Source organism: Leopardus geoffroyi, chromosome B2 (assembly GCF_018350155.1).
Source record: "Leopardus geoffroyi isolate Oge1 chromosome B2, O.geoffroyi_Oge1_pat1.0, whole genome shotgun sequence".
Lineage (NCBI taxonomy): Eukaryota > Metazoa > Chordata > Mammalia > Carnivora > Felidae > Leopardus > Leopardus geoffroyi.
Genome location: NC_059332.1, coordinates 3,633,965 through 3,657,958, shown reverse-complemented (window position 1 = coordinate 3,657,958; position 23,994 = coordinate 3,633,965). Strand labels below are relative to the sequence as shown.

Genomic DNA, 23,994 nt, shown 5'->3' with positions numbered 1-23,994 from the left:
TTGCTAAGAAAGTAAAGGAACTGACCACATTAAATATTAATACAAAAACCCAAATGCTCCCTTCTCAGGAAAACTCAGTGCTTTCTCAGGCTCAGTCCTTCCAACTCTTCAGAATTCTCCTGGTTTGAGAACTCTCCTGTGCTTACTATTTAGATCCGCAGTGAAACAGGAATCGTGATGGCCAAAAACTTGGCACGACTGCTTTACCCGTCATTCACGAGACTTCTCCCCCTTCTGAAACAGACTCCTGGCCCCGCACCGGCCCGCCTCCCTGCCTTTCTCAGCACCCGCCAGGCCCACCCCGACCTGCTGAAAAGCTGCTGGGTCTCAAAAGCCCAGCGTAAACGACGTCACTTCTGGAAATTCTCCCGGCTCCGGCTCCTCCCCGTCAGAATGTGCGGCCTTCTGGTCTGTATAGTTTGTACATGAGCAGCAACTCAAATCCGGTGGCTATATCGCGAGCTCTTCCCACTTTTTAGTAGCCTGTGCTTGATCTTCCTACAGTGAGGCTCAAAACACGGTCCCCTGAAGCAGAGCATCAGTTTCAGCTAGGAACTTGCTAGAAAGGCACATCTTTGTCCACGCCCCAGAACTACCGAAGCGGGGACTCTGGGGGTGGGCCTCTGCTGCCTGTATGTCAACAAGGTCTCCAGGAGATTGCGATTCGGCGGAAAGGCGGAAAATCACTGCTCCGGCCTGGAGATCATCCCCTTCCAGGTTGGAGGATGGACAATGTCTGAGCCAGCAGGGGCCGCCACAGCTAAGTGCCACAGATTGGGTGCTTTAAGCAACGGATTTATTTTCTGGCATTTTCAGGGACTACGAACCCAAGATCGACCCTGTCAGCAGGTCTACTGATGGTGTCTTCTCCCGATATCTTCACTGGGTCTTTCCTCTGTCGTGTCTGTGTCCTAATCTCTTTTTAGAAGGACACCAGTCCCGTTGGATCAGGGCCCACCCATATGACCTTCCCCTGCTTTGTCTAGGTCTTTAAAAGCCCCACCTCCAGATACAGTAACATCCTGAGGGGCTGGGGGTTAGGCCTTCAACATCGTGAAGGGGGGCCGGTGGGACACACAGCTCTGCCCCTGACTTGGAAGTTTCCAGATGGAAGCCCCTGCTGACAATTCCTGAGCCCCGCCCTGGGGTGCCAGGATGGACGGTTCACGGGTAAATGCGACTGCCTCTTTGCTTTTCCCACACTGTTTGCTTAGGCCCCCGCTTTCTGGAGTCTGACAACCTCCCTCGGCCTTCCAGATGGCAAGATCTTGTGGCCGTTATCTCCTGTCCCCAACTTGTCCCATCGGAACTTCTATTGTGGAGTTGTTCTGAGAGGGATTCGCAGAAATGAGTTCTTGTGTTTATCCCACCATCTCTCCCTGCCACGGTGGTCCCAGGGCACAGGGAGCAATCCGGTTTGGTCTTTGCCTCTCCCGGCTCAGCCCCGCGCTCACGGTCCCCTCAGGGCTGTGGCCTCTGCTCCCAGGTGCGGTCGAAATATAAAGCACCGTCTGTTGGTTATTGTCGCTTCACCTTCTTCTCCTCCGCAGTTATCTTGCTGGAAACTTGACAACATTTCTGACCCTGCGGCCCAACTTGTTTCCCCCACTAGACTGTAAGATTTCTTTTTTTGTCCTCGAGATTTTATTGAAATCCCAGTTAGTTAACATACAGAGTGATATTGGTTTCAGGGGCAGAATTCAGGGATTCATCACTTACACACACCACCCAGTTCTCCTCCCAACAAGTGCCCTGCTGATGACTGTCACCTGGTTCACCCACCCCCGCACCCACCTCCCTCCATCAACCTCTGGATGGTTCCCTACAGTCAGGAGTCCAGACTGTCCGACTTCTGAGGCCTTGGAAACGCCTTGCTTTGCAATAATGATTTCACGATGTTGCAGTCACAGCGCCAAGATTATTTTCCTTCCCCAAATGTTCCCCACACACCCCCTCATGCCGCAGGAGGACCACGTGGCCTAATGGATAAGGCGTCTGACTTCGGATCAGAAGATTGAGGGTTCGAATCCCTTCGTGGTTGCTGCGGGGCTCACTTATTACACCCCAGGCCCTTCCTGCTACTTGTTGCTGTTTTCTCGGTTCAGTCCGTGAACAGATTCTTCTCCTTCTGACGCTAACCTGATAGTTTTACCCCCCACCCCCTCCTCCCAGGTCTCCTCCACACCCCCGCCTCCGTTTGTGACCCCGCTGCCCTCCCCGCGAGTGACTGGCCCTCGATGTCGCCCACCCCCTCTTCTGGTCGGCAGCTGCCCCCCGGGAGCTTCTCGGAAACGCGGACCTTGCCGGCCCGTCGCCGTCCCTCTCGGCGGGGCGCCCGTCTGGGAGCCCGGGTTCCAGCCCGGCTGCAGGGGGCGCTCCCCGGCCCCCCGCGCCCGCTCGGCGCCCCGCCCCAGGCCCCGCCCCAGACCCCGCCCCGCGCTGCTGAGCGCCCGCCCACCTGCACCCCCGGGAACGCGGGAGAAAGCGCGGCGGCCCTGGGCGCCCCAGGAAAGACCGGAGGCTGGGGAAGGCAGGAAAGAGGTCACGCTCGACGGCAGCCTCTAACAAATGTAGGCAAGGGGTAGGATTAGAAGACCCACCACCGTCCGCAATCCCCAGAGAAGTTAAGAGACTCAGCAAAGAGCATTAAGGATCTTAAAACCCTTAACAGGGTTAGCGGGAAACAGCACGCGCGTGGTGGTACAGGACCACCCCCAAGGTTCCCTGCTAATTGCAAAGGAGAAGAAAGCTCGGAGGGGACCGCTCCGGCTTCCCTGTCAGTTGGATGCCCCGACAAACGCCTTTGCATGGGAACTAGGTCCTCGAATCAAAACGATCTAATCCATCACTGCGATTTAACTTCTGGTTTAGAGAGCAGGGAGGAATAAATTAAAAGTTGCCTCCGGAGACAGGGAGACAGAGTCAGAATGTGAGACGTTTTAGAAGATAACCGGCTTGGATTTTTTTTTTTTTTTTTTTTTTAAGTCACTGTCAGAACAGTAACAGCAACAGGAAGTTGGGATGCTGTTCTAAACAGAAAGGGACTAAGGAAATGTCGCAAATCAAAGGCAGAGGCTCAGCACCGAGAACCCGCACCTTGTGAGGACCAGCAGACGCTTCCTGGCTTCAGGACTTCCCGGGCTCCCTGGACAGCGCGGCCGGAAAGGAAGCTGAGAAGGTCAGATGGCTCCCATGACGAGGGCCTCTTCTGCCGTTTGTGCCCTTTTTATAGGCCACAAAGTACCTTTTAAGACTTTAAAGGAGGGAAGGGACACAGTCAGATTTGCACGCTCAGGTAAAGACATCGATCGGTGGTGACCCAGCCCGACCTACGCCATCTGCCCCAAACTGCGTCTCTGGTGTTCTCTCTCACCGCTGCCCCTCCCTGGGCCCCTCCAAAATGCCATGCTCCAGCCAGACAGAACTTTCTTCAGTTTCTCTCCTATTCCTCGAGGTTTAGGTCTAGAACACGATGCACCTTTCCAATTTGGCCAGCTCCCACACATCCTTCAGATCTGAGCTCGAATATGATTCATTCCACATATATTCATTGATTACCCATTTACCCGTTCAGAGGTAACAAAGGCAGAACCGGAAACTGTCTTCATGCAACTCGGAGTCTAATGAGTGACTCTCCGGGCAACCACCCCAGGTGGTCACGTCTGGGACCTAGCGCTGCTCCAATAGGCCACGTGGCTCCCTGGACCTCTCACTTGCCATACCCAATTGTAAATGTTCACTTCTACCATTGTTTACTCTAGAAAGCCCTCAAAGGAGGGGCTGTATTTTTCTTGCTTTCCACTGAATGAGCAGCGCCTAGCAGAATGCATGACACGTGATTGTGCTCAGAATAAAATTTTTCAAAGAATGAAGAAATGAACCCATTCAGAGACAAGAGCCTGGAGGCCAAAATACTGCTAAGAAGTTGTTGCAATCACTCCTATGAAAAACTGTAAGAACCCGACCTAAGAAAAAGGGCCTGTGGCTCGGGAGGAAGAGCCAGATTTGAGGAAAAAAAAATTAGGAGGTGGAACTGAAGGCTTGACAATCTACGGGCTGTGGGGAGAGAGTAGAGAAAGGAAGAAAGTTAGGGGGAGTTCTCAGTCTTTGGCTTTGGCTCCCGATAAAATCTGGGTTGTTGAAGGAGGTTCGAGTTTGCAGAGAAAGGGAAGAGCATTCATTTTGGGACATAGGGCTTTTGAGATGCCCATGCACGTGCAAAAAGAAATTACCAAGCCGGCATATATTATGAAGCCCAGAAGAAAGGCCTGGGCTGGAGATTATTTTCAGCACATGAGCATGGATGATCAGTCATGTTTTATCCTTCTTGTGTTCACAGAATGGACTTATTGATGAGGTACAGAATCTCCTATTTGCACACTAATACACCCACGCTCCTACACATACAGATAAGATTGTGATAATAATCGTTGTGTAGTTTCAGAAACGCGGCGATCCTGGGGATCTGTTCTCGCTCTGACGGTGATCTTTGCAAATACGGTTTAACTATCATCCACAGAGTATCAGATACAGTTGTTTTCCCCCTTGGGAGAGAGGGCCCCATGCAGTGAAGCAGATTTGACTGCCAGAAATATTTTCTCCTTCCCTATCCCATCCAGCAACATTCCATCAGCCGCTTTAAAATCTTTTGAGCTTTACCAAGGCACAAGAGACGGGTTTCCCTGTGGAACATTTTGATGGGTCCCCTTTCTTGAATTTGAACGCGATGGTTACAATAGCAGCTGACAATTTATTGAGCCCTTGCTGTATTCCAGGCACTGGGTTCGGCGCGTGAAGACATGGGGTGTCTGTGACGACATCTTTGTCCGGTGATTCGCTGAGAATTAACGTCCTACTGCGGCAAAAATACGAGGGTTTTTAAAGGATTATTCGAAGGCAATTCTTTACAGAGGATTATCGCCACAAATCGCTGATTTGCATTCTAGAAAAGACCCAAAAAGCATTCTCAGGTGGCCACGTGCTGGAACGCAGGTTGGGTGAGTCTTCTCTGGTGTCATTAGAGGGGATCGTTTGTTTCGTCCTCTTGGGTTACTAAATCCTGAAGTAGCCTAGAATACATGATATATGGTAACATGGAGGAAGCCGGGGGGGAAAAAAGGCGTTACAGTAGCCGTAGTCGTGGCCGAGTGGTTAAGGCGATGGACTAGAAATCCATTGGGGTCCCCCCGCGCAGGTTCGAATCCTGCCGACTACGACGGGCGAGTTTTATGTATTTGCTCTTGTACTTGATCTTCAATTACAGCCAACTTTTAAAACCATTAAACATCCGTTCAGACGTTTGCACGGCACATCAAAATGGAGGAATTCTCACTGACCGCGAAGGAATCCTATTGGGTGAGTGAACTAAAACAAAAGAGCCAATAGAACGCTTTCGTTTGAATTCTGAGGTTTCGGGCTTGGAAATCCTGGTGACAGGGACAAAGGAAGTTGGAAGAGAAGATTCCACACATTCATATTTAGAGCGACCTAGTGACTCCACCACCACCTTTTTCCCTAAGTGTAAATCGTGCCTGCACGCGTGGGGGCCAGTGGCGCAATGGATAACGCGTCTGACTACGGATCAGAAGATTCCAGGTTCGACTCCTGGCTGGCTCGCCATTTTGGTTATCCACCTCCCCTTTGGAGGTTCACAATCTCCATCTTCCTTTAGGCCGCTGTAATTATATATATAAATATTTTTAAGCCCTTTTAAAACGTTCTTTTGTAATGACACAAAATAACAAAAATGTTAATAAGACACGCCTCAACTGTAGTTCATATTTCTGTTTTTGCCTATGTAAATTTTCTTCACATCACATCGGTCAATGGTTTTCAAAATCGACTAGTCCTCACGTGAGATGATCAATATCAAATAGAAGGAAGACCTTTCAAAGGCATCGAAGTTTCACAAAAAAGAGTATTTCTAAATACCAATTCTTTTCCTCTCTCTCTCTCTCTTTTTTTTTTTTTTTTCAAGATTTAATTTTTTAAGAGCAGTTTTCGATTCACAGCGACACTGAGAGGACGGTACCCACGCGTGCCTTCACACGTGCACAGCCTCCCCTGTTACCGACATCCCCCACCAGCGGGGAGACATTTGTTACAACTGAGGAACCTACTTGGATACATCACAATCACCCAAAGTTCATAGCGGACGTGACAGTTCACCCTTGGTGTTATACATTCTGCGGGTTTGGACAGATGCGTAATGACGCGGATCCATCATTACAGAACCGCGCAGAGTTATTTTTCACGCCCCTCCCCCATCCTCTGCGCTCTCTGCCTATTCATCCCCCACCCACCCACCCACCCACCACGCCCGGGCCACCACTGATCGTTTAGCGTCTTCGTTGTTTTGACTTTTTTCACAACGTCATACAGTTGGGATCATATCATGTGTAGCCTTTCCGCTTGGCTTCTTTAACCTAGTAATAGGCATTTAAGTTTTCTCCGTGTCTTCTCGTGGCTTGGTATCTCATTTCTTTTTCATGCTGCGCAATCTTCCATGGGTCTGCAGGTCCCACAATTTATTCATTCCATTCACCTACGGAAGGGCATCTTGGTGGCTTCCAATTTGGGCAATTATGAGTAAGCTGCTACAAACATCTGTGTTCCTGTTTCCGTGTGGACACATATGTCGACTCCTTTGGGCAAATGACAAGGAGGGCAGTTGCTGGACGGTATGGTAACTACCCTCTTCCACAGTGGCTGTGCCATTTTGCCTTCCCTTCAGCAGTGAATGAGAGTTCCTGTTGTCCCACATCACTGCCAGCCTTTGATGTCAGTGTTCCGGACTTTGGACATTTTAAGAGGTGATTTTTAATTTTCATTTCTCTCATGGCATGTGATGCGGAGCACCTTTTCATAGGTTTTTTTAAAAAAGGGCCTTAACAGACATCACCGAGCATATAGACGGCAGATGGGAAATTTTGTTAGGTTTTTATGTCTAGCCTCCTTTCTACATGCATATAATTTAAAGAGTCAAACATCGCACTAGATTTGAAACAAGAATGAACAATCTCTTCTTTCCCTCTCGCTGAGCTAAAGATTGCTTTGGGACGAAAAGGACCGTACTTAGCAGAGGATGGTCTCGATCCATCGACCTCTGGGTTATGGGCCCAGCACGCTCCCGCTGCGCCACTCTGCTCCGGGGCCGTCCCTCTTCATAATTAACCTTCAATTTCTGTCTGGTTTGCCCATTCCTCCCGCTGCCCCTGCAACCTGTGGAATTGGAAAATGGGTTCTCTTTTTTCTCTTTGGAGTAGTAATGATTTGTCTTTTGTAATTCACTAGCCCTGGGCCTGAACTAACGCCCAACAGAAGGGCGAAGAAGAAATGGAAAAGCTTATTGTGGGTATGCTTCTCCGGGGCACAAAGGCGTGATTCGATGTGACATCTGATACTGTGTACTGTGTGAATGTGTACGTTAGATCTGGAACAGAATGCCTGCCTGTATCCCACTGTCGTGTCTTAAAGCCATTCTAAGTTATACAAAATAATAGACTCTGATGAAGGAAACGTGCTTGCACTTTCCCCTGTGCTGTGGTGTGATGGTTCATAATCTTTGGGGGGTGGGGGGGGGACGGAAGTCTTGAGCCCCAGGTGAGAGGAAAACGCACATTCCCGCACATATACTTTATGTTGACTTTCAGAGGGTTCGCGGAACTTCCAGCCCCGAAGACTTTCTCTGAATTGGTGGTTCACTCCCTACAGACTCAATCTGACAAACAAAAACGTTCAGGTTTTCTCGCGTCTGGAAAGGAATTGACCTCTCCTGTGCCTCGCAGTGGTAGGGAATCGCAGAGAGCCAAGGATGGATGGCCTGGCGATGCGACCGCCCCGGTCTGGAAAGGCTGGCCCATGTGTGGAGCGGGTGAGCTAAGGTCGCCTACCAGAAGCGGTCGTCTGGGAACACCTGCTAAGCTTGCGAAGGTTGGAGGGACCTACAGATGAAGAGATGGGTCTGCCAGCACGGAAGTGAGCGTGTGGAGAGAAGGCAGGGAGGGTTGGGCATATTAACGGACGAGCCGGTGAAAAGTGAAATCGAGAACGTTTGCAGTGGGTCTCTATGGGTCCCCAGATGCAGTAACAATATCGTACGTTCCTGCGTATGCTCGCCTTTTATTTACATTTTAGAGGTATTTTAAGGAGGGGCTCCAAGGCCGGAGAAAGCTGAAGAAGGCACCTTCCTACACCCCCATCCGTCTCCCTTCTCAGACCAGAGCCTCCCCCAGAGACTAAAACTACTGACCCCGACGTGATTTGAACACGCAACCTTCTGATCTGGAGTCAGACGCGCTACCGTTGCGCCACGAGGTCCCCGACGGGCCGTGCGTTTTCTTTACCTGTCAACCTGATCCGTGGAATCGATTTTTCCGCACCCGGTGAGGACCGCGCGGGTGGAACGCGGGCCCTCCAATCACTCCCCGACTCTGCGTCCCAGTTGCTTCTACTTGACGGTCCTTCCTTCTCTATTTCACTCCTGGTTTTCTCCATCTTTATAAAAACAAACAAACCAAAAAAAAAAAAAAAAAAAAAAAAAACACGTTTGCGAGAGTTTTGTTGTTTTGGTCTTTTTTTAGAAATATGGCTATCGAAGGTCGGTCGCTCCGGACAGGAGTGGGGGGGAGACAGCAAAGAAAAATTGTGTTCCCCACCCCCGCCCAAGTCAGAGGTGCAACCAAGGCGGGCTTGGGATCTGTTTCCCGAGTTGCTCGTAGGTTCCCGCGGTGTTTCGGGGATGGGGGGGGCGGAGACTGACACGGGGCGGCCCGCGGGGACCCGAGCCGCACCTGCCGGCGGACCACGGCGCCCCCGCCCCCACCCCGCGCCCCCCGTTGTCCTGCGCGGCGGGGAGACGCGATTGCTTTCCCGCTGCCAGGGGTCCTTCAGGGTCTCTCACTGGGTCTCAAACTGCCCCCGAAAAAGAGCAAGAACTCTCTTCCCGTGTGAGCAAGTAGGCCATTCTGGCGCCGGGGCTTGGCTGGTGAAAGCACCTGTCTTGAAAGTTGGACACCCCGCTCGTGCATCTCAGGGAACGTTTTCTGCAGACGTGAAATCACGCAGACCATCTATCGCCTCAAAGAGCGAGAGGTGTCTCTGAACTCCTAGAAAAGGACATGCGGGAAAGTGATCCCCGTACCTGTCTCTGGAAATTAGGGTTTCCCTTTCTTAATCTTGAAAAATGGGCCCAGCGCCCGGGGTGCGGGCTAGGAGTTGTAAAGGACATTGGATACAGGACTGAAGGACCTCGCAGGTAGCGGTGCACCCTTGGTAGGTTATGTCCGGTGCAGTCACTCCGTGGGGTGGGGGGACGAGATTAGGGACCCGGGCGAGGGATATGCTGGAGCCCGCCTCATGGGGAGGTGAGGTGAACCAGGCTTTCAGAAAACAAACCTCCGAAGGTTCGGTAGAAGCTGAGGCCACTTAGGAAAAGAAATGGGGGTACAGGTGCGCTGCTGGCAGAGAATTCAGTGTGGCCATAGTCGACCGAAAGTTCAAAGTTCTGCTTTCCTCCCCTACCTATACAATGGGGATAATGTTAGTAGTGCCCACCTCCTAGGCTGGTGTTGATAAATGCAATGTGCTCGAAACGGGCTTATATATTCACATATGTTTAGAACGACGCCTACCGGACAGCATGAGCTCTCAGGAAAGGTTAGTTAGTGTAGGAGACACCGGTGGGCTCAGCGACAAGAGCACGTGACTCTTGATCTAGGGGTTGGGAGTTGGAACCCCACGGTCGGTGCAGGGGGACATTTTAAGAGTAGATAAACTTTAAAGAAGTAGATGGTACTGCGATTACTACCCCTATGAAGTTGGCACGCTCACAGCCTGGTTTGCCGGAGACTGGAGGTAAAATTCACACGTGTCCGCTGCTACTTTCCTCCACAGATTTGGAGTTCCGTGTCATCACACAGAATTAAATGCATTGGCTTATTTCGGGTGTTAGAAATACGCCTTTAAAAAAAAAAAATAAGTAAAATCAGGGGGAAAAAGTAACATTGTTATCATCCCAAGTTATGGCGAAAATCAGAGGGGGCTGCAAATGAGTGTGTGAACTAACTCAGACCCGCGCCTGAAATTTACGAATGTCTGTTTCTTATTTATTTTTGGCAGCTGAGACTTAAAACTCAGTGACACACTTCAGCTCATAAAAGTTTCCTGGTTCCTGTATTTTAGTTCGTGTTTAATGCTCATTCACAGCACAGCTGATTTCTGTCTGGTTGTTTATAATCCATTTTTGCTAATATTGGAGGAATTCAGGATCATATTTTAAAATGAAATTGTTATCCATTCTCCCTAGCAAGTTCCCAGAGCTCCAAGCTGCTTCTCCCTCTTGCCTTGTTTTGCTGCCTGGGTAGCCTTTTCTTTCCCAAAGCGGGAGGCCCACGATCCCAGGCCTTATAGTCCTGATTTTGCTAATTACCTTCTTCCGACGACGTGAGGCTCAGGCGAGAGAGTTTTCAGGGCCCCTCAAAGCTGCAGTCTTAGCATCGAATCACCCTTACTGTTTGTTATGATCCTGAAGCATGGTTCTGATAGCTGGCTTTGTCTTTGTGTCCATGGTTTCTGTTTCTTCCTAGTATCTGGTCCAGAAGCTTGGATCTAGTCCTGAAGATCTAAGGAAAGGGACTCCAGGAATAAACCCTTTGGTTCTTGCCAGGCCCCTCCTCCACACTGTCTCCTGCCCTGCCCCCCATCCCCTACCTGCTGGCAGTTCCCCCGCGGAATCAGTACTTACCTGGGTCTCCAAACGTCTTTGTTCCTCTCACACGTCTCATTACTGAGGACTTGACACCCTCCTTAACAAGACACATTGCTGAAATCTTCATGGAACCACCTCACCTCCGTGGGGTCGTCTCCCCTCCCCCGGGCTGGGTTCTCTCCTGATTCCTGCAGGGGGCCACCCTCTGAGTCTCCCCTCCCCACCCTACTAGGTAGGCCACGATTCAGACCGCCTCTGCAATGCCAACATAAATTTGTGTTTAAGGGGTAGACGACGGGGGTCAAGTGTCATTAAAGTGTGTTTGAAACCTAAGGAAAAGATTCACACCCATTATGGTGGTTATTACCGAAAAAGAAAAAGGTGCTGGCAAGATATGGACAAATTGGAACTCTTACGCATTGCTGGTGGGAGTGTAAAATGACACAACCCCGTGGAAAACGATGTTGTGGGTCCTTGAAAAATGAAACCTAGAATTACAATCTGACCCAGGAATTTCACTTCTAGGTATATCGGCAAAAGGGTTGGAAGCAGGGACTCGGGCAGCTACATGATACAGCCGGTGACATTGTAGCATACTGTATGACTCCCCTTACCCGAGGAATAGCCTAGAACAGTCAACTTCAGAGACAGAAAGTAGAATGGTGGTCAGCAGGGGCTAAGAGGGAAGGGGGCAGAGTTCTTACTCAATGGGGACAGCTTCGGTTTAAGATGATGAAAAAGGGGGCGCCTGGGTGGCTCAGTCGGTTGAGCATCCGACTTCAGCTCAGGTCACAATCTCACGGTTCGTGAGTTCGAGCCCCGCGTCAGGCTCTGGGCTGATGGCTCAGAGCCTGGAGCCTGCTTCCGATTCTGTGTCTCCCTCTCTCTCTGCCCCTCCCCCATTCATGCTCTGTCTCTGTCTCAAAAATAAATAAACATTAAAAAAAATTAAAAAAAAAAAAAGATGATGAAAAAGTTCTGGAGATAGAGGCTGGTGATGGTCTCACTGAATTGCCACTGAATTTACACTTCAAAACTGTTAAAAATGGCAGGTTCTTGTTTTGTTTTGTTTTTAAGGTTTATTCATTTTTCAGAGACAGAGAGAGACAGAGCATGGGGGGGGGGGGGAGGGGCAGAGAGAAAGGGAGACACAGAATCTAACGCAGGCTCCAGGCTCTGAGCTGTCAGCAGGAGCCCGACCCCGGGTTTGAACCCACAGACCGTGAAGTCAGATGCCTAACTGACTGAGCCACCCAGGTGCCCCCAAAATGGCAGATTCTTATTAAGCAAGCTGAACAGAATGGATTAGAAGAGGGATCAGAGAAAATGAATGGCCAGACTTGCTGTGGCTGGCAAGCATCCAGGCAGCTTGTGACCCCCTCCAGCCCTCGAGGACTTCCTTTATTGCTTTACCACCAGAGCCTAGCTCTGGGTCACTTTTGCAATTACCTCCCGGAGCATATGGCCCGCTGACCCACATCCTAGGGGGCTCACGACTGACCTTCTACTTGGCAGGAGTAAATAACTTAACCTTAGCAGCAGCTGGCCCCTCAAGGTGCTTAAAACTGCTGCCAGATTCCTTAGAGACTTGCGCTATCTTTAGCCCCCAGCCCCCAACACCTTCCAGTCGCTTCTACCAACACAGGTGCCGCTCTTTCTGTCCACCGGTCCTGTCCCCGTGCTTTCATAAAGGCGCTGTTTTGCACTGAAACCATCTCAAGAATTCTTCCTTGACCGTTGGCTCCCCAGCCCCAGGTGACATCAAGAGTAGACAGGAGAGATGACAGATAGATAAGCAAATTCAAATATAAAAGGACAAAAAAAGAGTGTACAGTATCTATAAATTTGATTGTGTGTCCCAAGTTATAATATAAAAGGTATTTCTCACTGTGCGTCACAGTACAAAAAAAAAAAAACAAACAAAAACAAAACTGTGAGATTATGTGAGATCGAAGACATAGGAACCAGGGAGCAGAACGACAGGACGGAGGGACGCTGCTCAGGGTTCCCTCCAGGTGTGGACCTGTCCTGTGGAGGCCCAGGGGACCCACCGACCCCCGCGCCAGGAAGCGGAGGGAAGACAGGATCTGCGTGGTTGCTCTCTGAGAAACCAGGGCGCAAGGTTGGGGAGGCAGAAGGCACTCACCCACCGGTGACTCCTCGCCGCCCCTGGACAGGTCAGAACTCTTCATCCCCAACGTGGGATTCAATTCCGAGGAAACAGGGAGCCCCCAGATTAAGTCCTGAGCGTGTGGCCCACAGCGTTCAAACCTATCCACGGCTCTCCTAATTCTATTATTGTGGTAGGGCCCGCTCCCCAAGGAGAGAGAAGAAAGGGCAGAAAACTTCAAGGTGACCTTGGCTATGCGCCTCCGTGCAACACCCCTCGTGACCTTGTAAGCTGAGACCACTTACTCAGACGAGGTGTTTGTGTGTGTTACCGTATATGGGAGACCAAGAAATAAAAAATATATTAAAAACTATGCCACGTGACCTTGGGCGCTCGAACCCAACGAAGCGGGGCCAGCGCGAATAAAGCTGCTTCCTGGAAATTAAAAAGCTTCGGTGTCTCGACTCTCTGTGCGGGAATCCTGCTACCTTATAACGTTCTTAAGGGCAAAACCCAAACTCTTCGGTCCTGGGGATGCCCTGGGGCTCCCGCCCGGCCACCTCCGGGACCAGAGGTGATCTTGGCGGAGAGGTGGTTTGTTCCCCGCGCAGGGCGCGTGCAGACACGCGTGGCGGCCACTAGGGGGCGGAGAAGCCTGCCGTTGAGCGTGGTGGGGGGGGCGGGGCGGGAGGAGAGGAGGGGCGAGGAGGGCCCTGCGGGGGAGGGGGGAGGGGGACCCTGCGGGGGCCAGAGTAGGGGGGAGGGGAGAAAGAGCGCTGGAGGTCGGCCGAAAAGCACGACCGAGGTGGACAGAGCAAGGGAAGGGGAAAGCAGGTTATTATTGCAGGGAAATCATAACTTTCTGGTGGCAGTTAGGAAACTTCGCATCTGTTAACAAAAAGTCAGCTAAGTACATTTGAAGATCTAATTGGCTCTAGTAAGCGATTCACGAATCGGGCAGCATCCCGTCCAGCAGGTAGAGGGGGAGCTCTGAGAGGCTGTGTGAAATGGGAGGCTTTTCCAGGAGGGAGGAGGGGCCAGGCGATTATTAGCAAAAGAAAAGGAAAGGTTGCTTCCCGCAAAGTCACCTTCTGTTAGGCGAGGGGGTGGCGGATGGAGAGACCCCTGTAGCAGATTACCTCGTTGGTGGAGACCAGAAAATTCGTAAGTGACCAGTTAAGACTGCTTGTCTGGGGGAGGTTGAAACTGCAGTTTCAGGCTAGGTATAAAGAAAGCCCTGGTTTGGTGACTCCGCCCAAGTGTCTCCGCTTGGGGTCTGTAGTTTCCTTGTTGCCACATTTAACAACGTGTTATAGATGCTGTCTCATTTTTTCCTAACACTTTTATTTTCAGCCTGAAATATTGTGGATTAAAACCAGAAAGCCTGCTCTATCCATGAGGAGGCACATTTTCGGGGTGAGGATATCAAGAGTGCTAGACCTTCCCAGTATTTTACAGTTTTATTAAATCCATTTCTGTGGTTATTCTGGACAACATGCCAAGGGTGCAGTCCTCTTGTCGGAGCTCAGACACGGAGACAAAAGGCTAGAGCAGTGCTCCAAACCTTACGGATCGTCTGGTCTCCTGGAGTCGGCGCTAGTGAGAGGGAGAGAAAATAGACTAGGAACGTGCTAGCAAGGATGGTGACCCATATGTTATGCGGAAAAAAATAAACATGGAAGAAAGATAAAGGCAGGGGAGGAGGGAGTGATCAGGCAGGATTCCGAGCCGTCTCTTCATCTGTAAAATGAGAACAGCAGCGCCACCTCAAGGTTCTGATGAGGAACAAATGAGTTAGCATAGGCCTTAGCGAGCGCTCCCTAAGTGTGAACAATAAAAAAAGAAATTGAGAGAGACAGGGAGTTTATTACTATAATCATGACATCTGGGGCTATACTGTTTCAGAGATTGGATTAATATTTTAGCTTCACAGAGCAGAGCTACAACAAAAGATGGAAAAAAGGTACGAGGATTTTGCACTGTAAGGGAAAAAGCTTTCTCACAATTAGCCTTGTTCCTTTTGTAAGGTAATGAGCTGCCAATCTGGTGGTGGGGGGGGGGGGGGTTGGGGGGGGGTTAAGCAGAGATCTGATGCCTGCCGGTGAAGGATGTACTTGAGAGGATTTCTGCATTTTGTGGGCATCTCAGGTGGCCAAGGTTTAGAATTCTTTTCAAATATCAAACTTTATGGTTCAACTTAAAATTTACCCAGAAATTAATCTGACCTGTATTGAATGATGCCCAGTGACTCAACAAATCCTTTTTGAATTCTTCGGCTGGTCATTTTTGGAGATTAAGCATGGAGTTTCACCGTATAGCGGAAATACACCTGCTATGTTACATCATGGTCACAGCCAGCTGGTGGCATAATGCATTGTGCATTCCTTCCATAAAGTCAAAAATATTCCTTGAAAATGTTTTCCTTTGTGTTTTAACATCTACAACCTAAATGATTGTCCACTGTTTTCTCTATTATCATGCATAATGAAAACAGCATAGCAGTTGCAAGCAGAAACTTTGGGATGAGACATCTGGCTTTAGATCTGAGACCCTGTTCCTCTGTCTGTGAGGAGAGCAGCTTACTTGGTGGCTCTGAGCTTCAGATGTCTCTACTGTAGAATGCACTCACCATGTACTATTTAACAGTGGTGTTTTACTGGTCAGAGTGGCTGAAATTAACAGCTCAGAAAACGAGATGCTGGCGAGGATGTGGAGAAAGGGAACCCTTCTACACCGTTGGTGGGAATGCAAACTGGTGCAGCTGCTCTGGAAAATAGTGTGGAGGTTCCTCAAAAAATTAAAACTAGATCTACCCTGTGACCCAGCAATAGCCCTGCTAGGAATTTATCCAAGGGATACAGGAGTGCTGATGCACAGGGGCAATTGTACCCCGATGTTTATAGCCATGCTTTCAACAATAGCCAAATTATGGAAAGAGCCCAAATGTCCATCAACTGATGCATGGATAAGGAAGATATGGTTTATATACACAATGGAATACTACTTGGCAATGGGAAAGAATGAAATCCTGCCATTTGCAGCAAGGTGGATGGAACTGGAGGGTATTCTGCTAAGTGAAATAGGCCAGTCAAAGACAGATATCATATGTTTTCACTCATATGTGGATCTTGAGAAACTTAACAGAAGACCATGGGGGAAGGGAAGGGGAAAAAATAGGTACAAACAAAGAAGGAGGGAGACAAACCATAAGAGACTCTTAAATACAGAGAACAAACTGAGGGTTGTTGGGGGGGTGGGAGCACAAAGGCAAATGTGTTATGGGCATTGAGGAGGGCACCTGTGGGGATGAGAACTGGGTGTCGTATGTGAGCAATGATCCATAGGAATCTACTCCTGAAGCCAAGAGCACACTGGATACACGTTATGTTAGCCAACTTGACAGTAAATTATATTTTAAAAATTAAAAAATAAAAGTGGTGTTTTAAGGATTCCATGCAATAATGCATCGATAAAACAGTAGCATAGTGGGGCGCCTGGGTGGCGCAGTCGGTTAAGCGTCCGACTTCAGCCAGGTCATGATCTCGCGGTCCGTGAGTTCGAGCCCCGCGTCGGGCTCTGGGCTGATGGCTCAGAGCCTGGAGCCTGTTTCCGATTCTGTGTCTCCCTCTCTCTCTGCCCCTCCCCCGTTCATGCTCTGTCTCTCTCTGTCCCAAAAATAAATAAAAACGTTGAAAAAAAAATTAAAAAAAAAAAAAAACAGTAGCGTAGTGCCTATAAAAGAGTAAGCAGCAATTAGCAGTTAATAAAGCTAGTTTTCATCCCGACTCTTACACACCATTGAATGTGACACACATTTAATGGCAATGACCGGACCTTGTTTGGACCCTGATTTGAACAAACCAATTGTAAAAATACATTTTTGAGACAATTGGGGAAACTTATGTATGACTGGGTTTAGATGACTCAAAGAAACTACAGTAGACTTAATTTTTATTAGGCATGATAAAGGCATTGTGGTTATGTAAGAAAAAAGTCCTTAACTATTTTTTTTTTAAACTTTTTTTTGATGTTTATTTATTTTTGAGAGAGAGAGAGAGACAGAGTGTGAGCAGGAGGGGTGGCGGGGGGGGGGCGGGGAGCAGAGAGAGGGAGACATAGAATCCAAAGCACGCTCCTGGCTCAGAGCGGTCAGTACAGAATCCGACGACGCAGGGCTCGAACCCACGGACTGCAAGATCATGACCGGGCCTCGAGATCACGACCTGAGCCAAAGTCAGACACTTAACCGACTGAGCCACCCAGGCGCCCCACAAGTCCTTAACTACTAAAGATTTATCCTTATGGATAAAATCGCATGGTGTGTGGGGAGAAAAATGAGGGCAGAGAGATGAATGCTTTCCATTCTAGCAGAACGTTAAGGTTGCTGAAGCCGGGGATGGACGGCTGAGGAATCCCTTATACGATTCTTTCTACTTCTGTGCATGTTTGAAAATTTCCTTGATAAAAAAAAATTTTTTAAGATGCTGAAAAAAATGGCAGGAAAACCTTCCCAGTACTCTGCTGAATTATAAAATGGCAGGGCACGAATCATGAAGTGCTCGTTTGGGAAGAAAGATGCATTCCTTCGTCGTTCCATTGCACAAATAGTTACCAAGCACCTGCAATATACCAGGCACTGTTCAAAGTGCCAGAGAAAGAGGTGGCCCAAGACCACCACAGAGTTCACACTGCACAATGACAAGAACAAGTAAACAAAACCTATGAAGGAAATAAAACGGTGGCGGCAGCCGGGGCCTGAGGATGATTTGCACCCCCTCAGGGAACATTTGGCGACATACAGAGACATGACTGATTATTAATGGGGGAGGGGGGCTCCTGGCACCTAGAGGGGAGGGCCCAGGGATGTTGCTAAACGTCCTACAGTGCACGGGACAGCTCCCCACTGTCCGGTTCACAATGTGGACAGTGCTGGTTGAGAAACCCTCCAGCAAGATGGGGTGGTCAGGAGTAGCTCATCTGAGGAGGTGACGGTTGAGCTGAGACCTGACTGAGGAGGAGTAAGCCAAGTGCAGAGCTGAGAGGAGACTGTGCAGGCAGAGGGGGCAGAGTCCTTGGAGCAGGAAAGCCTTCAGTGGAAAAGGAATAGAGAGAAGGCCTTGGAAGGGGTGTGGCCGAAGAGAAAGTGGGGGGCAGACCACAGAGGGCGCCCCCCCACCCCGGGTCCGGGAGTCTAATGCACGCACCAACCTCACTGAAAATTTCAAGTCTCCTGGCCCCTGGGAGCTCAGTCGGTTGAACGTCCAACTTCAGCTCAGGTCATGATCTCACGGTTCATGCGTTCGGGCCCAGCATCGGGCTCTGTGCCGACAGCTCGGAGCCTGGAGACTGCTTCGATTCTGTGTCTCTGGCTCTCTCTGCCCCTCCCCTGCTCACACTCTGTCTCTGGCTTTCTCTCAAAAATAAATAAGCATTAAAAAAAAAAAAGAATTTTTTTTTTTTGTAATGCTAAGTCTCAAGCCCCACCCCAGATTTACTGAGTCACTCTGCATTTTAATAAGGTCCCCACCCAGACCACTGAGATCCCTATTTCAGTGAGGGAGGCATGCGCTGGAGAATGGCAAGGGATTTGGGTCTTATTTAAGCTGCAAGTGTTGCTGGATGAACTGGGGAGAGCCCGGACCCTGGACCCTGGACCCTGGACCCAACCAGACCTGAAGGGGTTACCAAAGGTTCTTGGTCTTGTCTTGTCATGAGAAGGCATTCAAGGACAGACACATAGCACAGCGGACAGGCGACACAAGCAGGAAAGTTTACTAAAGTGAAAAGTACACTCTCATGAGAAGGGAGCGGGTGAGCTCGAGAGAGAGAGACAGAGAGAGAGGGAGCTCAGCGCCCTGGGGGTTGGGATTTCTACCTTTTTTTTAACAGTTGTTAACTAGGGGGTAGAATATAACTTAGAGCAGGAAGCAGGATTTGGGGGGGGGTTCCTCCTCGCTTGCTTGGGGGCTTCCTGTCCTGGTGCTGCCATCTGGGGCCATCTGGTGTGATGGGGCTTCTCAGGGGGTGAGGCCCGGACGGGCCTCTGACCCTCCCTGCAGCTGGGCACGGCCTCCTCCGTGCTGGCCTCCGGGCATCCTGTCAGTAACTAACTGCCCACTCTAACACAAGAACCCCTGGGGGACCTGGGGGGAGCCTGCCAGGTCGAACCTCCCTCTCCTGTGATGTGTCGGTACCTGGGGCCAGGTGCGGAGGAGGGAGACTGTTCAAAAAACGGAGATGGAAATGCAGGCTTGGACCACGTGGTAACCACGGAATCACAGAATGTAAATCAGGTTTATTTGGACGTAGCCCCGCCAGGACTTGCTGGTGGGCTCGATGCTGGTGGTAGAGGACAGGAGGAGCGGGGATGACTTTCCAGAGTTGGTTTGACCGGATGGCCCAGTGGCCGGCGACGAGAATAGTGATTCGACTGTGTTTCCTTTGGTGGTGGGATTGGGGGGAGGGGGGTGCATGCGTGTGCGCGTGTGTGTGCTTGCGTGTGCATGCGTGTGCGCACGTGCTTGTGTGTGCCCGCGTGCGTGCATATGTATGCACGTGCATGCACGCACGCGCTGGCGTGTGCGCGTGCTTGCATGTGTGTGCCTGCGTGCACACGTGTGCATGCACGTGCTTGCGTGTGTGCGTGCGTGCGTGCGTTGGTTAGCACACGCTGCTTCTGCGGACAAGGCTCTCCTGTGCTGCACGGGCCCCTGCCCCCAGGTCCCCGCTCCAGGCGGGTGTCTGTGCGGTGCCCTGCTCCTTACCTCTGGGCCTGGCCAGCGGAAGGTCGGGGAAATGCTCCAGGGCTCCGAATGTGCTTTCAGGGTGTGGCGTGGCTCCCTAGCGCTGCCACCTGCCGGGACGGGGGACACCCGAGTCCTGTAGGTCCTGCTGTCAGAATAGAGAGACCTCTAAGCTGACCGGAGTTCCACGTCCAGCCTGGAGTCCAACCCAGTCGGCCCCACGCAGGCCAGCTATACCCCAGACACCTGCACACCCACGGAAGAGAAAATAAATGTTGATATAATCGCCCGAGATGTTCGGTGTTTATCTGAGGCATCCTTACAATAGAAACCTGTCTGGGGGCGCCTGGGTGGCTCAGCCGGTTAAGCGTCTAAGCATCGGGCTCTTGATTTTGGCTCAGGTCATGATCTCTGGGTTCATGCGTGCGAGCCCTGTCGGAGCCTGCTTGGGATTCTCTCTTTCACCCTCTCTGCCCTTCCCCTGCTTGCAAGCGTTCTCTCTCTCTCTCTCTCTCAAAATAAGTAAGTTAGCTTTAAAAATCTTAAAAACAAAACCAAGAGAAACCTGTCTAATATGCATACATCCACTGTAGAGTAAATATTAGTACCATTGTTATATATATAATGGTAAATCCTTGCCATTGATCGGGTGGGGGACTAGTTTGTCCATGTCTGAGGTTCCTATTTTGTGAATCTGAGCAGCTGAATCATCTTGCTGAACGTGAAGTTCAGGACCTGAGGAGAGAGGGTCCTTGCTGTTCCCGCCCCAGGGAAAGCCTGGAAAACAGGCTTAACTCCAGGGCCTGATTTGGATGAAGGATAATCCCAGGGCTGAGAAGACTCCCTAGCACCTGAAACTTTATCTCCAACCTGCTCACTATTGCCTGAAATCTATTTCATGAGGGAGATAGCCTTTTATCCAAGAATTAGAAATCGCAGATTGCAAATGCAATGTAAAAGAAATTTCAAATGCGATATAAAAGCGCAGATGAGTTTTTAAGGTAGATAATGATTCTCTCTCTCTCTCTCTCTCTCTCTCATCTCTGTTTTTATTCAACCATCGGTTTGGGCACAAACCCTGTCTTTCAGGCACTGACTCCATTTTCCTTCAAGGATGCAAATGTGAAATACAAGAGACTTTGCCTCACAGAAGTCTGTCTGATAAGGGATAGGGTTAAAAAGTCAGCAGGCCCTGGGCATCTGAAACTGAGTACCAAGAGGAGACTGGATATCCTGAAGTCAAACTTCTCAAATTCCGCAAATTGGCCTCGGGGACAGTCTATTTTTAAAACAGAAATAGGGTCTAAAGGTATGTGCTCCATTCAATGAATCGATGAGCCTTTTCTTTTCTCTCTCTCTTTTTTTTTTTTTTTAACTTTTTTAATGTTTATTTTTAAGAGAGAGAGAGAGAGACACAGAGTGTGAGCGGGGGAGGGGCAGAGAGAGAGGGAGACACAGAATCCCAAGTAGGCTCCAGGCTCTGAGCTGTCAGCACAGAGCCGGATGCGGGGCCAGAACCCATTGGCCGTTAGATCATGACCTTAGATCGTGACCTGAGCAGAAGTCAGATGCTTAACCGACTGAGCCACCAAGGCGCCCCCACCTCCCATGAGCCTTTTCAAGTGTTCTGACTCTGCCAGCTAGAAATTACCATCCCTGGGGCTGAGACCAACATTTCTGCAGAGCACCCCTCTTTGGGTTAACAATAGCCCCCCAAATAAACAAAAATAGAAGCAGAAGAGACAGTCTGCCAGATGTCTTTGCTCTTGCCACAGCAGATCATTGGACAGTGGGGCTTGTTGTTTTAGGTGTGCTCTGAATAACAGCTTTCCCCACGGAAGCTGAGAAACCTGTCCATCAGAATTCATGGGTTTTCCTCCCACAGAATGGAGTTGTCACTGGTAATTGGCCATCTGGCCTGGGAATACGTTTCCCAGCACCCCTTGCTTCTAGGTGGGTCCACGGACTGATTCTCGCCGAGGGAACATGGGCGGAGGTGAGGTGCGTTACCTCTGGGCCAAAGCCACTTTCTCTCTTCTTCTCTCCGGCCACATGTGAAGGACTCTGCTGTCAGGGATGGGGACTCACAGATGAAAGGAGTCACACAACAAAACCTACCTGCCAACCAGGGGCAACCGTGCTGACAATGATGTGAGCAAGACGTTAATGACTGTTGAATTAAGCCCCTGATATTTCGGAATATATTTGTTACAGCGACTAACGATACTCAAAGCGGTGTATATATATATATATATTATACCTTCATGTTCTAGAATACATAGAAATAGCAATGGTTCCTCAGGGAGGTAGGACTTCCAAAAGTTTCCTCACTTTCCCGGCTTGGTCCACCCCTCTTTAAATAGCCCCCAACCCAGAGGTTCCTGGCTGACTCAGTGGGTAGAGCATGTGACCCTTGATCTCAAGGTTGTGAGTTCAAGCCCGACGTTGGGCATGGAGCTTAGTTAAAAAAAAAAAAAAATCTAAAAACATCAGAAAGATTTGGCAAATTCATATTAGAATCAACGTGCCTGGGCCAAGAACACACACATGACCTTACCAACAGTCAGGGACTCTGGTATGTTAGTTACCCAGTATCTGGGGGGCAGAAATGCACCTTTGGGGGCCCTTACCTGAAGTTTAGCATCTAGTTTGGAAATCAAGCTGCTTCTCTGGGTCAAACTAGTGGGGGTCCTCCAGAAAGTTTCATTCTTATCGGTACGATTTCCAACATCAAAGCTTTTGGTAGAGTGTGAAAGTTAAAGACAGTTTCCCAGTGACAAAGCAGGAAGCGCCCAGAGGAGGGGGCTGTGTGCGGCTTTGCAGGGACAGCGTGACTTTGGAGGAAACAGTATTTCCTGTTAACTAGGCAGTTGGCTTCAGCAAACCTGTCTGTTAGCCCGGCCTGAGGCCTGGAAGGGCAGATTTCCACATTCCAAGCTACTTCATACTCTCTCACTCCCCTGTTATTGTATCTCTGAACTCCGTCGTTCCTCACTCGTTCACAAGGGGGTTGTGGGGCCCTACGTCGTCGGACAGGTCCTCAAGAGCATCTAGTCCCTTCTTGTGATGTCAATGGAGAAGGGAGCGCTTCTCCCAGCCGGTGTCAAAGACTGGACAGAAGGCATCCCAAGGGGCAGTCCCCGAGGCCCCCTGCTCACAAGAGCCTATTGGAGGCATTCCTGACTCTTACTGGGAAAGGCCAGGTACCTAGGGCCAGACTGGAGACAAGGCTGGGAATGGCCAGGCATGTAAGAGCCAAGGGTGCCCAGATAAACACAACCCACTGATCTTTTTTTTTTTTTTTTTTTTTTTAACGTTTATTTATTTTTTGGGACAGAGAGAGACAGAGCATGAACGGGGGAGGGGCAGAGAGAGAGGGAGACACAGAATCGGAAACAGGCTCCAGGCTCCGAGCCATCAGCCCAGAGCCCGACGCGGGGCTCGAACTCACGGACCGCGAGATCGTGACCTGGCTGAAGTCGGACGCCTAACCGACTCCGCCACCCAGGCGCCCCTCACTGATCATTTTAGAGCATAAACTGCGAGTTACTCCTACACGTATTTCAAGTACAGTGTCAGTGCCTTGAGCATTTCAGAACTGTGTTCTACGACAGGGGTGCTGAAGTCACGGGGGGGCGGGGTGCGGAATGCATTGATGTCTGCAACTTACTTTAAAAGGCACGAAACAAACAAACAAACAATCAGGGCCGGAAATAAATAAATAGTGGGGCACCTGGGTGGTGGAGTCCATTAACCATCCAACTCTTGACCAGGATCTCACAGGTTCGAGCCCCACATCAGGCTCTGTGCTGACAGCACGGAGCCTACGTGGGATTCTCTCTCTCTCCGAATTTCTCTTTGCTTTCTCTCTCTCTGTCTCTCTCTCAAAATAAATAAATAGACATTTACAATTTTTTTTCATAGAAAGAAAGAAATACGGATGAAGAGGAGGATGAACAGGATAGATTATAACAAAGTAAGCAAAGCAGTCCAGAGCTGGTCTGGCTGCTCAGACCCACCATCTGGGCACGCGGCCCCCAGGGCTCCTGCTCGTTTTTCTGTGGGACCTGGGGACAAATGCAGAGTTCCTGCTCCAGACGCACCCAAAAACTCGTCCCCCCCCCCCCACTCCCCGGCTGGTCACGAGTAGGAAGCCTGTGCTGCCTTCCCACTTTGTTTCTGCGACGCCTTTGAGCCCACTCTCGGATCAAAGGCCCCCCAGGACACCTCTGCGGTGGAGAAGTGGTTTCCGACGCCTCTAACCCCGTCTCAGCAAGAAGGCATCAGAGAAAACGTGGCCTGGAGTCTGGGCTCATGTTAGGGAATTTGGGGGAGGGTTCAGGGAGGGGATGCTGTCAGGGAGGTGGGGCAGGGGCGGTCCTGCAGGTGGGCATCTTCATAAATCCTGTCTGGGGGAGGGCTGCATCTCCTGA

The 23,994-nt window shown here is 50.1% G+C and overlaps 5 non-coding genes across 5 annotated transcripts; 3 read left to right on the top strand and 2 right to left on the bottom strand.

The window, feature by feature from the left end:
• The first annotated feature begins 1,968 nt into the window (after window positions 1-1,968).
• Window positions 1,969-2,041, top strand: TRNAR-UCG. Its single transcript has one exon. It is a non-coding gene; the product is annotated as a tRNA-Arg (tRNA).
• Window positions 2,042-5,133: 3,092 nt separating this feature from the next.
• TRNAS-AGA lies at window positions 5,134-5,215 on the top strand. The gene has a single exon. It is a non-coding gene; the product is annotated as a tRNA-Ser (tRNA).
• A 328-nt stretch (window positions 5,216-5,543) lies between these two features.
• TRNAR-ACG lies at window positions 5,544-5,616 on the top strand. Its single transcript has one exon. It is a non-coding gene; the product is annotated as a tRNA-Arg (tRNA).
• Window positions 5,617-7,075: 1,459 nt separating this feature from the next.
• TRNAM-CAU lies at window positions 7,076-7,147 on the bottom strand. The gene has a single exon. It is a non-coding gene; the product is annotated as a tRNA-Met (tRNA).
• Window positions 7,148-8,247: 1,100 nt separating this feature from the next.
• Window positions 8,248-8,319, bottom strand: TRNAW-CCA. The gene has a single exon. It is a non-coding gene; the product is annotated as a tRNA-Trp (tRNA).
• Between the last annotated feature and the right edge of the window lie 15,675 nt (window positions 8,320-23,994).